Source organism: Lineus longissimus, chromosome 6 (assembly GCF_910592395.1).
Source record: "Lineus longissimus chromosome 6, tnLinLong1.2, whole genome shotgun sequence".
Classification (NCBI taxonomy): Eukaryota; Metazoa; Nemertea; class Pilidiophora; order Heteronemertea; family Lineidae; genus Lineus; species Lineus longissimus.
The window spans coordinates 17,643,459-17,657,987 of NC_088313.1; the positions used below are offsets into that span (position 1 = coordinate 17,643,459).

At 39.8% G+C, this 14,529-nt stretch overlaps 1 protein-coding gene across 3 annotated transcripts in view; it reads left to right on the forward strand.

Moving 5' to 3' along the window:
- LOC135489130 (prolactin-releasing peptide receptor-like) overlaps positions 1-14,529 on the forward strand; it is a 100,192-nt gene that overhangs the window by 22,600 nt on the left and 63,063 nt on the right. Inside the window, exons 1-2 of one of the 3 annotated variants that reach the window (XR_010447102.1) lie at positions 6,273-6,494; positions 7,131-7,270. The exons of 1 other annotated variant lie outside the window; for it this stretch is intronic. The gene's annotated coding sequence lies outside the window, so the exon portion shown is untranslated. Of the gene's footprint in view, positions 1-6,272; positions 6,495-7,130; positions 7,271-14,529 lie in introns of those variants that run through there. One more of the 3 variants, XM_064774325.1, reaches the window with a different exon arrangement.

Below are 14,529 nucleotides of genomic sequence, written 5' to 3' on the forward strand. Positions count from 1 at the left end.
GCCTCTCCCCGATAGCATGTTCTTACAAGACCCGGTCTCATTGAGATGATTGGATCAATTTATCACAGTCGCTTTCCTATGCGACAAGCATGGATAAGGTCCGTGATCAGATGGGGCTCGTCCAGCAGTTTGTTTTTATAGAGGCTATCTCATATATTCGTTTAATTCTTATAGGTTTAGTCACGAACACTTGGGTTAAGGTTTTTTCTTCTCAAACACAATGCATACTAGTATTTATGAGCGGCGTAAATGCTGCTGTGGTCTACCTCCAAAGCACATTTCCAAAGACTCTCTTTGATACCGTTAATTAAGGCAGGAGGTAGATCAGAATTAATCAACAGTTCCACACTCAAGGCAATTGCTTATGTTTTTGAACCACCCTTTGTGGATTTTCAAAAAAAAATCTATAAAGAGCCCACATACACACAGGTAATACATTTCATCAAAAATCTACAGGGACTACTTATAGATTTTATCAATGTATTTGATTAAACATTTCAGTGATTATGATGAAGACGTTTATATTTAATTAAGATTAAGATTGATCTATTCTACACTGCTACCAGACCTTGCATCCAGCTACTTTCCCTGAACTTTAGAACATTTAATTAAACTGCCTATTCTAAAGTTGACAGGTGATCTCAATAGGCATCCATGATCATTCATGCGTGAGCGTAATCCACTGGCCACACAGTGCTCTGCCGGACAAAAGACTTTAGAGCTGTATTGTGTCGCTCTTTTGGCTGGGCAAATAACCCTTTGTAATGATGTAACGTACTGCATGTATTCAATGTCAGCGTTCTTGGCTGGAAGGCACGGTGAACACATTATTTGTATGGTGGCTCCGTTGGCCTGCAGTTGACAGCAATGCACATTGTGTGTAAGAATTCCTGATTTTGTGTGATATTTCGTCAGAACTCGATTTTGCTAGTGAACCTTAATGATATATTGAACATCAGACATGTGATAATAGAATGATAGAACAGCATGTGTGACAGTGCTTTAAAATAGATATTCAGGACTGAATTGATTCCGAGGTGATCGTGTGCCAAGCTAGGACAGTTGCTGGCTTGTCTGTGCATTACATGTCGAAATATTCTTAGAGGAAAACTCCCGAGGCTTGTGTGCAGGGACGGAGATGCGAATATTAACCCCTGATTTCCTCATGGTAGACAGTTCACCCACAAATGTAATTTCATAACAAATAGCCCTTTTTACATTTTTGAATTAACTGCAAAACAATAATTTTAGATAGACTCGCTGACAAATCCTGCAACTACCAAGTCATCTGATCATATTGTCCTATAGAGCTTGGGACGAGATAATGACTTGTGGAATCCTTGCCTGCCTTATACCACATATTGGCGTTCTAAATATGTTTATCACCAATGTTGGTGTTACCCAAATCTCTCTTGTCGTGCTTCAACCATAAACAAATCACTTCCCTTCCCCCTGCGTGAACTGTAATGGGAGATCGGCCAATATCATAACCACTGTAGTGTTAATATTGTTACTGAAACGACAGGTTAATTACACCAACACCGCATCTCGGCCAAATGAGGCGTTCAGAATGTTCATGAAGAAGGGAAATGGGCTTCTATTATCCTAAGATCAAGATCTCACAGCCGGGGGATAGACCGGCTGCCAATATCTCGACTGACCATTCTCCGCTCGAGCTTCACAAGGAGCAGCGTTGCTCATTCCCTTTGGCGAGTCGAGGCGACGTGCTTAGTACATGGTTGAATTCTCCGCAGGGCCCGGCAGTGATTTAGCACACTAATTAGTGTCTGCGGACTTTGAAGGTGATCGATCATTATCACATAGTTGTTGTCAATATGCTTCTGAGAGATGAGGTAGGCGAAGGAATACAGAATTGACGGTGTTGCTTTACGATAGATTGACAGGGGAGGGCTGAAGTCGACTGTCAAAATAGTAATAATCGCAATTTCAGGTGCAGTGCGATAGGTAGGATAATTTTCTATTCCAACACCGCCACCACATTATGCAAGCCCTGTTTTGGTGCAGTGCAGCGCAAGATAACTTTATGTTGCTGCGTTGTGGACAAATGGTTAATGAAGACACCTTCTTAATCCCCAATCCTTTGTAATTATTCTTATGCTGTTGCATTTCGTTTAATGATGCAATTCGTTAATTTCTATTCTGCCCTTCAACCTCCAGATCAGTCCTCCTCAGGAATCTCCACATTGTTATGCCATCAAGAAACAAATTGAATCACGTAATGCCTTACAAGACACGGAAAGATGAATCTTGGCTTTGTCAGCATCTAATACCCTCCAGATTAAGAAACAGTGATTGTTATTATTAAAAGCCAAGATCTCCTGTCATATAACTGATAGATGAGGGACGTTCTGCTGCAGTTATCCACTTTTCGTGATCATTATTCTCTCGTGCTAATTACTAAGTCCCGAATATGATCAGTTTGATATGTTATCATCGGAAAACGACTCTGATTTGTAAGTAGATTTCGCTTGGCTGTTTTTGCTTTCCATAACGTGTACGATTCGGGATTGCATCCTCTTTTGCGTGCCTCAATTGATAAGTGAATAGACTACTCTGATTGGAAAATGATAATCGAATAATCATGATGATTAGAAATCATTCTTGACAGAGCGATATTTGGAAAGTGATAAATGACCGAGGACCATGGTATGAAATCATCATTGGTGCAACCTTGTGACCAAGTCAGGGGTGACATAGCTCTTGTAAAGAGAACGGTTTGTTAAGTGGGCGGTCATATTCTACTAAATTTGACAGAATCACCTCGTTCCTGAGCAACATAAATGCATAAATGAGTTTGACTGTTTCGATTACATTAATGCGAAGGGGCCTATTATAGGAGTAGTTCAAGCTTGTCGCATAAACAAAGCACTGCATCCTTTTGTGAATTATCAAAAGTTTTACATCTTTGTCTATAAGTTATGTCAAAAGTCATGTCCCGATTTCTTGTTTGACCCTATGATCATGCCAGCGACTGCTGGATGTACTTAATGGATACGACTTAATGGCACATTTTTATCAAGCTAGCTATGCTGGGCTTAGCCAAATCAACTTGGCTGCGAATCAAAGCATCCAACAGAAAACTCCTCATGTAGATATCCAAAACTAGAACCCGATTGCTATAACCTTGACTTAAACGGACGCCAGTAGATGATGTCAAGTTCATTTGTGTCCAGCTTCAGTGGCCATTTGGAGGATCTAGTTCGAATCTGTTGGAAGATCCGGTCGTGGCGAGGCTCATGTCCGAGCCTTACTCTGACCTTACTGGATTATAGGATAGTGTGTTGTTGAATGCAAATTAATCACAGTAGGATCTATGAACGGAAAGTCAAGGCCAAGTTCGACAAGCAAGGTTTGAACCTTCTGTTAAACAATCCTCCTCAAGCATATCTTGGCCGAAGTTGATTCTAAAGTTAGATTTTTTTAACTCCTTGTCAATGATCTATATACATGTGATCATTTGCGCAAAGCTGTTCCGATTCGGTGCCAAATGTCCTCTCAATGATACTTTCGCTCTCACACTGTAATCAGAACGTCTGTGGCTCTCTATAACGTGGACCACTTACGATAATGTCCCAAGAGAGTTCTTACATGCAAATTATGTGTAATTATTGTAACTTATAAAATGATTTGGTTTACTTCGAAGGCCATGAGGATATTGGTTTAGTTACACGAATCGGGATGAGAAGATTGAAGTTTCATGATATGCAGTTGAAACATAGGTCAATCTCGTACGCAGCATTACTAAGTACGGTTTCTAGCTGTTCAAACTTAGTCCATGCCGGATGTAGGAAATACCTCACCATATTCTCTTATTGTTGGGTTGCATTGTGGTCACTTTGGTTTAAAAATATTCTCAATACGTAACCTTTTTGATCAATGAGAATTGACTAAGGCATTCATAATTCTGCAGATCTTCTTTATTTAAATCATCATGATCATTGTTGCAGCAACTGGTTTTAGATCAAAGCAAATGTAAGACGGCTCTATAATCATAAAAATGTGAACAGAAAATACATTTAATCACGTTGATCAATCCGAATAATATCATTAAAAAATATTTGATCATCGACACAGAAAATCCTCATAGGATCAGTGCTGAATTCTAATTATCACTGTTTTTACATTCCAAGCTATGGGTGTTTTACGCTTGCAAAGATGGTCTATTAAGTGTAAACATACAAAACGTAGTGCCTCTTGTGTTAGCGTTGTCGTTGGCAGTGTAACACAAGTACTGACATGAACTCTAAAACTTGTTATATTTTCATTTATATTTGGAAATTAGCCTTTCTGCACAATTTGCATTTATTTGTCAATGCTATCTTTATTTCCTTCTGCTACACTGAGTTGGTATCATGCAGCGTTCTCTTTTGAAAATTGTCTGTAAGCGATTAGGCTGCTCTTCCTTCTAACAAAATCTAAAATAAATCACGAAATCGAATTTCATATACTTCTGACAATAGTCATTTCAATTTTGTTGCGGAGTCAACCCTAAAAATAATTAAGAATGCCGACGTTTTATTGTAATACTCTACACTTTATGAGGGGACATTGACAATGTATTGGCTCTATTCTATTCCTTTGGAACGAGACAGTAAACTTCAATAGTCGTTGAAGGTAATGCTATTCTAGCTTTCAATGCAATCTAGCTGAACATGACTCATGCCCTCCGGTGGTTTATAGATTGAATTTCTTGAATGCTGAAATTTTCAGCGTGAGAATTGTTCAGATGCATTTCATTATACCAGTTAAACTGCTCCGCGTTGCTAGGGTTTTTACAGTCAGAGCGATTTAGCGTTTATCTAGCAGGTTTTGTACGAAATGAATGGAATGGTTTCGTGCGTAAATGTTTACTCATGGAATTGATTGTTGCACGGAATGAAATAGAAGGAATTGTTATGATGCTTCAGCGAAAGTTTTAAAAGCTGACTCTGATACTATTTGCGGGTCTCGATTGACAATCAAGGCATACGCAGCGGATGTTTTATGTCCTATCAATTCACTATGTTATGTTATAGCAGATAGAAACTGGTACTATATATGATATATTGAGCAGTATATATATGAAGGCAGTATCTTTTGTGAATGTGGTGCCTAGACAATTTTACATGCAGTATTTAAAATTTGATGCTACAGTTAAAATGTCAAACGAATTAAGTTAAAGCAATTGCCCCATGATAAATATGTGTTCATGACATCTGTCTGACAATGCACTAAGTATGCACAAATTGTGTCCTCTGGATCCATAGTTCACGTTGTTTTGGAATCTTGGGCGCAAACTCCTGGTATGGATTTGGTAATAGTTAAGTCTAATATTGACCTGCGTTTCTGACTGAAGCGAATCTTCCAGCAATGGTTCGTAGTATGTGGTTTGTATTGATGACTGATTAATTGCTAGCTTAGAGTGGTAATCATTCTTGAGTCCTAATCGAATTGTGATCAGCTGGTGGTGGTTACTTGAGTGATGGGAGAGATTCGGTGAGCGTTATTGGACTTCAATCTATCTTCATCATCATGAGGAGATGAAAAAGACATCCTGGAACATTGTTACCAGCAATGACTGATCGACAGGTCAGTCAGACTAGAAGAAGTTAAATATTTTCCAGCAATACCGAACTTGCTCCTCCATCATTCATTCCTTTCCCTCCCCAAAACACATTGACAAGGTACATTTTAGATACTTTTCAGATACCAGAGTTTAATTTGTGGGTAAATAGAACATGCTTACCGAAAAAAAACAGATTAAAATTTTGGGAAACGTGAAATAGTGCGTAGGTTTTAAGGTACATTTTAAAAAAATCGGACACGGTTTAACTTCACGGATCACAAATTGTTCTTATCTCCATGTGAATCCATGACTGCTAAAGCTGTGGCAACAAGATCTTGTTTTTACTTAGCCTTGTGTCGGCCACGATGATGCTTTGCTATACGGCTTGACTGACTTTACCGATACAGAAAGAAAACATGGTGACGTTGCTCTTGGAGATCCGATTTCGAACCACGTGACTTGATGCCAAGAATGCGGCGCAGACGACATTTATTCTTTTATTGATCTGGATTCTTAATCACTGATATCCACAGAAAGTTTAAGGTCTGAAGTGGCGTGGTTGTGTTTCTGGCGGCCTCCGGATTCGTTGACATTAACTACTGAAGATACCTTCGCATGGTGGAAGCGCACGCACTCTTAGAGTTGGGATATTGCGCTGTTTCATCAAGCATTCTCATTAAAACTGAGCAAATTCCAGCATCGACGAGCACATCACAGTGTAAGTTTTACCGAAAGTCCGATTTCTAACATTTCTGACTGGCGAAGGAAGCCCCTCTATTCTCGGACCTTGTTTTATCATCACTCACTGCTATTATGCAATCGTGAACATTTACCGTAAATTGTTTCATTGTATGCTGCACTCGAAAAGGTCTGCCCTTGTTCAATCTGTTGGACGTCAACATATCATTCTAGACCATTCTCCATCAAGGTAAGCATCTTTCATTTGTAATTAGCACCATGATTCGAATTGGGGAAGTAGCTTTGTCATTTGTAGGTATGAAAACAACTTAGGAAAGAACTGAAACGCAGCGCCAACTCTTCGACCTCCGACATTTTGTTGTAGTAATTCCTAATCTATTTTGACTAACCTATGTTACAAACCAGTCCCTCGGGTCACGCCAAGTAATAAATTCAAATAAGGTATCATCGAAAGGCTAGGATGCTGACATGACTTGACATGCCCATGTGACTTGGATTTTAAAGGTAGCCTTATTTGTAGCCATCTTACCTCGCTGGCATAATGAGTCTTTGGAAAACACATACTTTTGTGTTGGCTACGTCGGATGTCATCGGGAGACATAAGAATGACGGATATACTTGAACACACAAGATAATGCGAAAGGCGAATGAGAGAAAATGCATGAAAGCACTGAAATATGAGTTACGACCACAGGGAACTAGAATATCTGCAAGAAATACGTGAGAAAGAATTGCGAACATTCACACAAAAATCGTGCAAATGACACATAAAGCCTTCTTTTCAAGTGAGTTAGAACGAAGCTGAGTAAATTTCAATACACATTGTAACATGAACATTTCGGTTTTTTATTTTGTCTGTCTCAAGGACAACAAGCGGATACATTATCGGCTCGTGTTGTCTACAGCGAACGAACAAAGGATCCATCTGCAGCCTATCTTTCCGTCAGGAGACAAAGATCAAAGAATGCACTTACACGAAGTTGCGATTGCGCGCACCTCACCGTGCATTTTCACGTTGTATACGATTGATATAATATGTTTATCACAAGTCAGACCACACCCAGTTCCCCAGCAGCTCAACACCCTGAGATCACCAACTGAACCCCATGGTTCAGCCAATATGACCCCTTCACTGACTGATGGTGAGGCCAAGAAGTTGCGTAGTGTGCGACACATCAATTCTGGGGCGTCTGTGGGCGTGTGAGTGGGCGTCTATGACGGAGCCTAAACGTATTCAGGATACGGATGAGCATCTTCTTCGACAAAAAGGAGTTCACGTTTTAAAGGATGGGCCACTACATGTAATGCTAAGCGTATGCCCTGACACAATATTCTCGAAATAAACAGAATACAGTCGAATACAACAACCTGCTGTGTTAAGCAGACAGTTATAAGTATTTTGCGGAAACCTTTAACGACTTAAGGAAGTCCTGTGTCAGAGAACTTCTTCAGAAACCGTGAGGTTATTAACGTCATTTCACCTCCTTCCCGCTGATGCATTTTACATTGGCCCCCACTTCTTGTCACTTTCATAGCCAGTTATCGAACTACAATTAGTGTGAACTTATGTATCATTTGACATGTCACATCAATTTGACGCATGGAGCAATGTAAATTCGTCTTGTGATCATTGTGTATTAGTATATTCCCTTCCTTTATTGCGATTTTTCAAGATGGCCTCGTGATCTGCCAGTCTTCAAAAATTCGTTTGACTGATAATTACGGACCATACAATAAGCAACATTATTCAGCTGGCAAACAGAACAGGCAGATAGCCCTGGACTGCTCAAAACCATCAGACTGCCAACTGCTCCAACACTCTCGACATCTCGATAATCTATTTACAGCCTGGTTCCTGGTTGATTCAGACAACGAAAACAATTTTTTTTTTAAAGGAAAAATAGTTCCCCACTACTTCTAAATCAGTCAGCGTGGTTCCCGATTGAATGCATGAATGTTGCTCTACTTCGTTTTAGTGTTTTGGCAACTGAACTGTTCAATACCACATCGATGTCTCTCAACCCAATGATTCTTGGGTTAATGATGCATGGCCGTCTGTCGTTTTTTTCGGGCGCGTCGGGCCCGATATCCTCCAATTCCTCGTTATCTGTTAACTTTGACGATAAATGATTCTGAATTTATTGGTGGAATCCAATAATGGTAGAATACCTCCGTTACTGTTATTAAAGACGAAGTTCGTTCATTTTAAAATTTGAAATTGAATTGAAATTTTGCAATTAAGATACACACTGGATTACATCTCAGGATTGTTGTTTTGGACATCGGTATAATTGCACTCTTTATATCATTTTCATATCATTAGCGTGTCTGGTTACTCTATAACGGATACGTTTTTTTCGTTGTACCGACGACAAGTCCCACCGTTAATGTGGTAAGCATCAATAAGTTTCTTGGTTCTCTCTATGGATCTCTAGGGCATCAGCATTGGACGGCTCAGCCCAAGGCAATAATGTCTGTCCACCTGGTCTCTATTCACAGTCAGTGCATTTTCAACCGACAATTTATTGGTTCAGCCGCCTCTCAGCCACCTTTCGGTATATCTAGGGCTAAATATCAGAGTTACTCTTTATTTCTAATGATAGCCGTGAAAGAAAAAACATTAATTTGACAAGGTAAATTTTGAATATTTTACAACGATATGGTTAGAAATCTAAGAAGATAGGTAAAATCTAAAGACTGTATATTATGTCCAGGAATTCAAGGTTTAGTGCAAACAACCTTCCACCTGTGGTTGTCTGAATACCAACATGTAAAAGATGCATTGTAGGTGGTTAATCACGTTTTAACAATTTTTTTAACCCATATTTCAATAATGTTATTCAAAATCAATTCAGTGAAAGTAAAAATCTATTAGTTGTGATTAATGTGCATACTTGTAAAATGCCCTATTGTGTTATTAGTATTTTGAAAAAATGTCAGTATATGGCCTAAGGAATGACTCAGCTATCGACAACTGCAGTTGAACAAAGAAAGCTTGGATCATGAAAGCACTGATATATTCTCCTTTTTAGAAATCGTGTCAGTTGCGTAAAAACGATTAATCATCAGAAGATGAAAATAAGGTGCTGTACCTGAGTAGTCAGAGGAGTCATAAGCTTGCTCATAATGGTATGCATATATCATGTCATATACCCATTGAATCAAGCTCAGCAAAATACAGCGTTTCTTAGGTTTCCTGGCATTACCAGTAATGGACGGATTAACAAGATGTTGGGTTTTTAACCGATAAGGTTGTACATGTACTGTACTTTTACGATATTGATCTTGGCTGGAGGTAGAACATGAAATCTGCGATAATAACCTAAATACGACATCATAATTATACCGAGCACATTCACCTTGGCCATCCATTATGGCGGTCATGTGATATAATGTACTTCTAAGATATATCGTGAACGTGACAAAGAGGCCCATTTCCCCTATTAACTGCCAACTGCTTAGAACAATGTTGAAATTCGACTAACTTAAAGCAGTTCAAGTTATTTCTCCCTCGCAAAGTTGTTTAGAAATCCACTGTAATGGTGTGACATTGTAGATGAAATTTGGAAAAAATATCTGTACGTCAACTCGCTTTCCGTTACACACCTGACAACAGCTCAATATCAGATTCTACTTTATTGAATATTTTTGACAACTGAAGCAACGAAAGCACCGTTGTTTTAAAAGTGCATTCAATGACAAAAGATCAGAATATCCTTCAACGTGACATGACATTTTGAAGATTCCATTTATTCAAACTGGGCTGAGAGATTGTGGTGGCTAAAAAACGAAACTATAACACCCGGTGGTGTTAAAATGAAGATATCTCAACCTGGATGTCAGAAACACACCACGTAAGTGACACCAGAGCCGAGTCAACCATGTTTAAGTAATTCACATTGACAGGACAATCAAAATGTAAATCACGCTTCACCGATGTGATGATAACAACTCTATTAAATTTATTTCTACATCGGAATAATGTGGAACGTGGAAGTGGTTCGAGCACAAGTTCAAAGTGTCCGTCCTAACAGCTTCTCGAACAACAGAAATCGCTTTCGTCGTACGCAATTTGAAGATCGGCACTATTTATTTTTTGGTATAAGGCACATTAGTGTAGCCGATCACCCAATTGCCACTTCATCCATACACCTTTTTTAACCTGTTCAAATGCACTGTCTCTTCTTTTCCAGGGCGTATAGCTGGTTTGTTACACAAAGGGAACGGGTTTTGCTCATCAGCTATGTTATCTCAAGCCATCGAGGAGCGAAATGTAAAGCCCTGTAATCCCTAAAGGAATGGCCTCCTTCATCTTGCGCTAATGACTCTGAAGCTTTACTGCTATGTACTCAACGGCACGTTCCTTACACCTAAAGGAAAGTTTAATCCGGCCTCAATACGAAAGAATATCGATGACCTCCTGTATAGATAAGACACACTTCTTTACTCTAGTTAGGTTGAGTCGCTTGAAAATTTAGCGCTGGTCCAAGCATGAACGTAAATCTAGCGTAAATTGAACAGTATGGCAGGTTTCTAACTTCATTTTTGAGATGATCGATTCAGTTCAAATGACCTTTTGGCGATTCTGAGGAGTAGGCACGGCTACTCTCATTAGTTAAAAGGAAACAAAGAACCTCCTCATAGTTATTTAGAGTACGTTCCTCTTAGTGTACTCGATCAATGACTCTGTATTCCTGTTTTTCAATCCGCCAACATCAGAAGTTGAAGATGACCCCGGCGCATCTAGGCATCAATTGCGAGAAGCCAGCAATCCCTCTCTAACTACCTAATCTGCAAATGTCATTCAAGTAGCTCGGTTTGAATGTCTCAATATCTTTGAGACAGAAAGAAACCTACTGGTATCGCGTTAACCAACCAGAAAAGGTTCGGCGATTCATTAAACGTCTTTTATGGCGGTCACGTTTTCGTCGTCAACAAACATGTGCTTTAAATAACCTGCAGAGGAGATAGAGTTATCTTTGAGATGACCACACTGACCACCAATCACGTCTCTGAGACAAACCTGTGGTAGGGCTGCCTCTTTATCATGCATTGATTGTCACTGATAGCCACACTGACCTCTCACCGCTTCCTTCCTCCTTACAGACGGTCAGTGACTCGAGTCAGATACGTGATCGAGCCGTCTTATGGAAGATTTCTAACTTTTTGCGTTATGAGTAGTAGTATAAGTATCTGGTTGATTCCCAACCAGATACGTATGAGGTAGGCGTTAGGGCCGTTTTGGGTTGCGGAATCAACCGATGGCTTGAGGCAGCGTTAGTGCCGTTTTGGTTATGGATTCCATTTTGGTTTTGGATGTTAGGGCCATTTTGGTGGATTTTATGGTTGATTCCCAAGCCGTTAGAGCCGTTTTGGTTGCGGGATCAACCGATGGTTTGAGGCAGCGTTAGTGCCGTTTTGGTTTTGGATTCCGTTTTGGTTTTGGATTTTAGGGCCGTTTTGGTGGATTCTATGGTTGATTCCCAAGTCGTTAGGGCCGTTTTGGTTTGGGAATCAACCATATACTACTACTGTAATGGTAGTTTCAGCCAAGTTTGTCTGCTTCCTTTTACAGCACTTTATTATACCAGCATTGATCGAGATGGCCAATTTGCTGGCTATTTTTCGTGGCTCTGGTAACTCCATGATACTAAGCAGGTTAAGGCGGAGACCGAAAACATAATTTCTGATAAAATGCATTTGTTGTTTTTTTTAAAGTTAAACGAATGCGTGTGCAGAGATACATAGATGGCAATAGCGCAGAGCAGTCCTGTCCGAGTTACATCGTGTTGCAAACTTCGCAGCACCACCCACCCAATCTGTACTCCAGTCCAGCGTTAATCTGCTAATTCCTGACACCCTATCGGACTACAGCCAATACTGGAGTACGATTCCAACACCCATTTACATCATGTCATCATTTATCCGTACAAAGGTGATGTATTAGAGTACGGGACAGTCAAGCTACGAGAGACTCCATGCCGCCCCCGGCTTTGTTGGAGAAATCCACGCTTTTCCGTAAAGTAGCTTATTCCCTGCCGAGTTCTGGCCAATAAGTTATAACGAGGGCACCTAGTAATTGCCAGCATCCATTCCCACAAGCTGACGTAGGTAAGCTAACAATCAAAACATGGCTACAGTAACGTGATCGTGCTTATTTACCCTGGGTGGCAATATGTTCTGACCATTACCCCAGGGCATGCCGATTATTACCCTTGCTACAGATATTGAACCGAGGGTCGCCAAATGATTACTTTATATGGTGTTGTTTTGGCAACAGGGAGCACGTGGACAGATCAGATCAGAATTATTTCATTTCAAAAATAATAAGTTGTGTATCTATCGTCCGGTTATCAAAATTATATAAAATGTAACTGAGTGTTTGTTGCTACAACTGTTCCATTGACCCCACTTTAGCCGTGGTTGCTTACAACACTAAACGTCTGGAAGGCATTATCACCGACCTCTTGGAAAGGAGTTAAAAGAACTACAGCTGCTAGTGATTTTAGAAGCTTGGTGTTGCTTTCATTGTCAGTTTCTACTGCTGACATTATGCCCTCACTCTCAATCAGGTTATTATCCATCTCGCACGTCTGATATTGTCAAAGATGTATTTCATATCTCATAATATTATTGTCAGTGATGTAGTACACCTTTTTGTTATCGTGGCTGTGATTACGAGTATTTCGTACGATGATGGGCTTCCTCCTACGCTGGTTGATAGAAGGAATCGCCAGCCTCACGTAATGAAACTCACAGGGAGACGATAGAAATTGTAATCAATCCATCTGTCCAAGCAAGGTTGTGACTGCATGGCAGTTGTGATACCAACCCTGTTCTGCGCCAGTATTGAGTCAACTCGTCACATTCACAATTACAGCAACCCACCGATATAGCATACAAGCAGTGATAAGAGATATGACACACCAATACGTTCAATAACAATTCCACTTTATCAAGCAAATAATTTAATCATTGTCACTATTAATATGTTATTTGTTTCGTGTTTATTGTACAAACAGAATTTATTGGTAAACAAGCTGCAGCAACATGTATTCGCAAAGTATTATTAATAAACAAAATCAGTGTTATTGATCGAGTGTATTCTCGTTTGCTGATGCGCGTTATACTAATGACAGCATAACTGTATGAATGCAGCACTTTATGTCTAAGAATATTGTTGACTGGTTGAGAAGGCATTGTGTCATCCTATCGATTTCCCAAAAGGATCAAAGAAAATTGATTTCAAATAAAAAAACGTTTTATGCACTTTTGTATTTTGGTACATCTCTATCATCATGTTATTGAATTAATATTAAGGTAACAAAGAAATCTTATTTTCAATCAACTCATTTAATGTTGGTTAGCTTTTATCTTTGTATCGTGACGGTTATCCGACGATTAATAGATACTTAAATAGACTTAGTAGTTTTAACACTGCACATATCATCTGCACAACTTTATAATTAGTGGGGTAGTGGCGTTTTTTCATGCAGAAACATCAACGCCGACTGTTAATTTCTATGTCAATCGTGTTCAAGAACATGCTCTAAGGGGATGGTTTTTTAAACCGGTCTAAAGTAGTTTGACGCTTTTGCTTGCGGTCGAGCAGAACAACAGCATATCCACGGATCGGTAACTGAAATGCCGATTGGTTTATTCACTCCGTGGCTTAAAAGACTGCGTACTCTTTCATTGGTCTTCATTAGGTTTGCTTACTGTTTCGCCATTTACTTCCTGGTGGTATCAAATTACGCAGAAGAAGCTGAAGAGACCCCGCGTTGTATTTTTTCACGGTTGTGCGAATAATCATCAATGACACTCGTCGCAACAACCAGCATTTAGGCTAAAAGCAGTTTTTCATCTTTCAAAGAGAAATGTAGGGCGGTAGAGTTATATTTTCATGCTAAGTTCTAAATATACCTGCCAAAAGGTCGCAATCGCATTAGTAACAATATCTCCGCAATGACACTTAATGCTAATGTGTAACATGACAGGTCAGCGACACCACGGCCTTCAAATGTCAGCCGGTCTTCCAACTCTCCAACAGCTATCATCTCTTTTGTGGTTCCCTTATTACGAAAACCCTGCGATCTTTTTGTATCCGGCTGTTTATAGACCAATCATGATTATTGAAGCCTTCCAACTTATTGTGAGACCCTGCAAGTGAGACTAGCCGATTAAGTCGTCAGGGCGGCTCACCTACCATGTCTCATGGAGGGGGTGGCCGGTCGTTTCGCTCCATGACCTTTTCGCCAGCATTC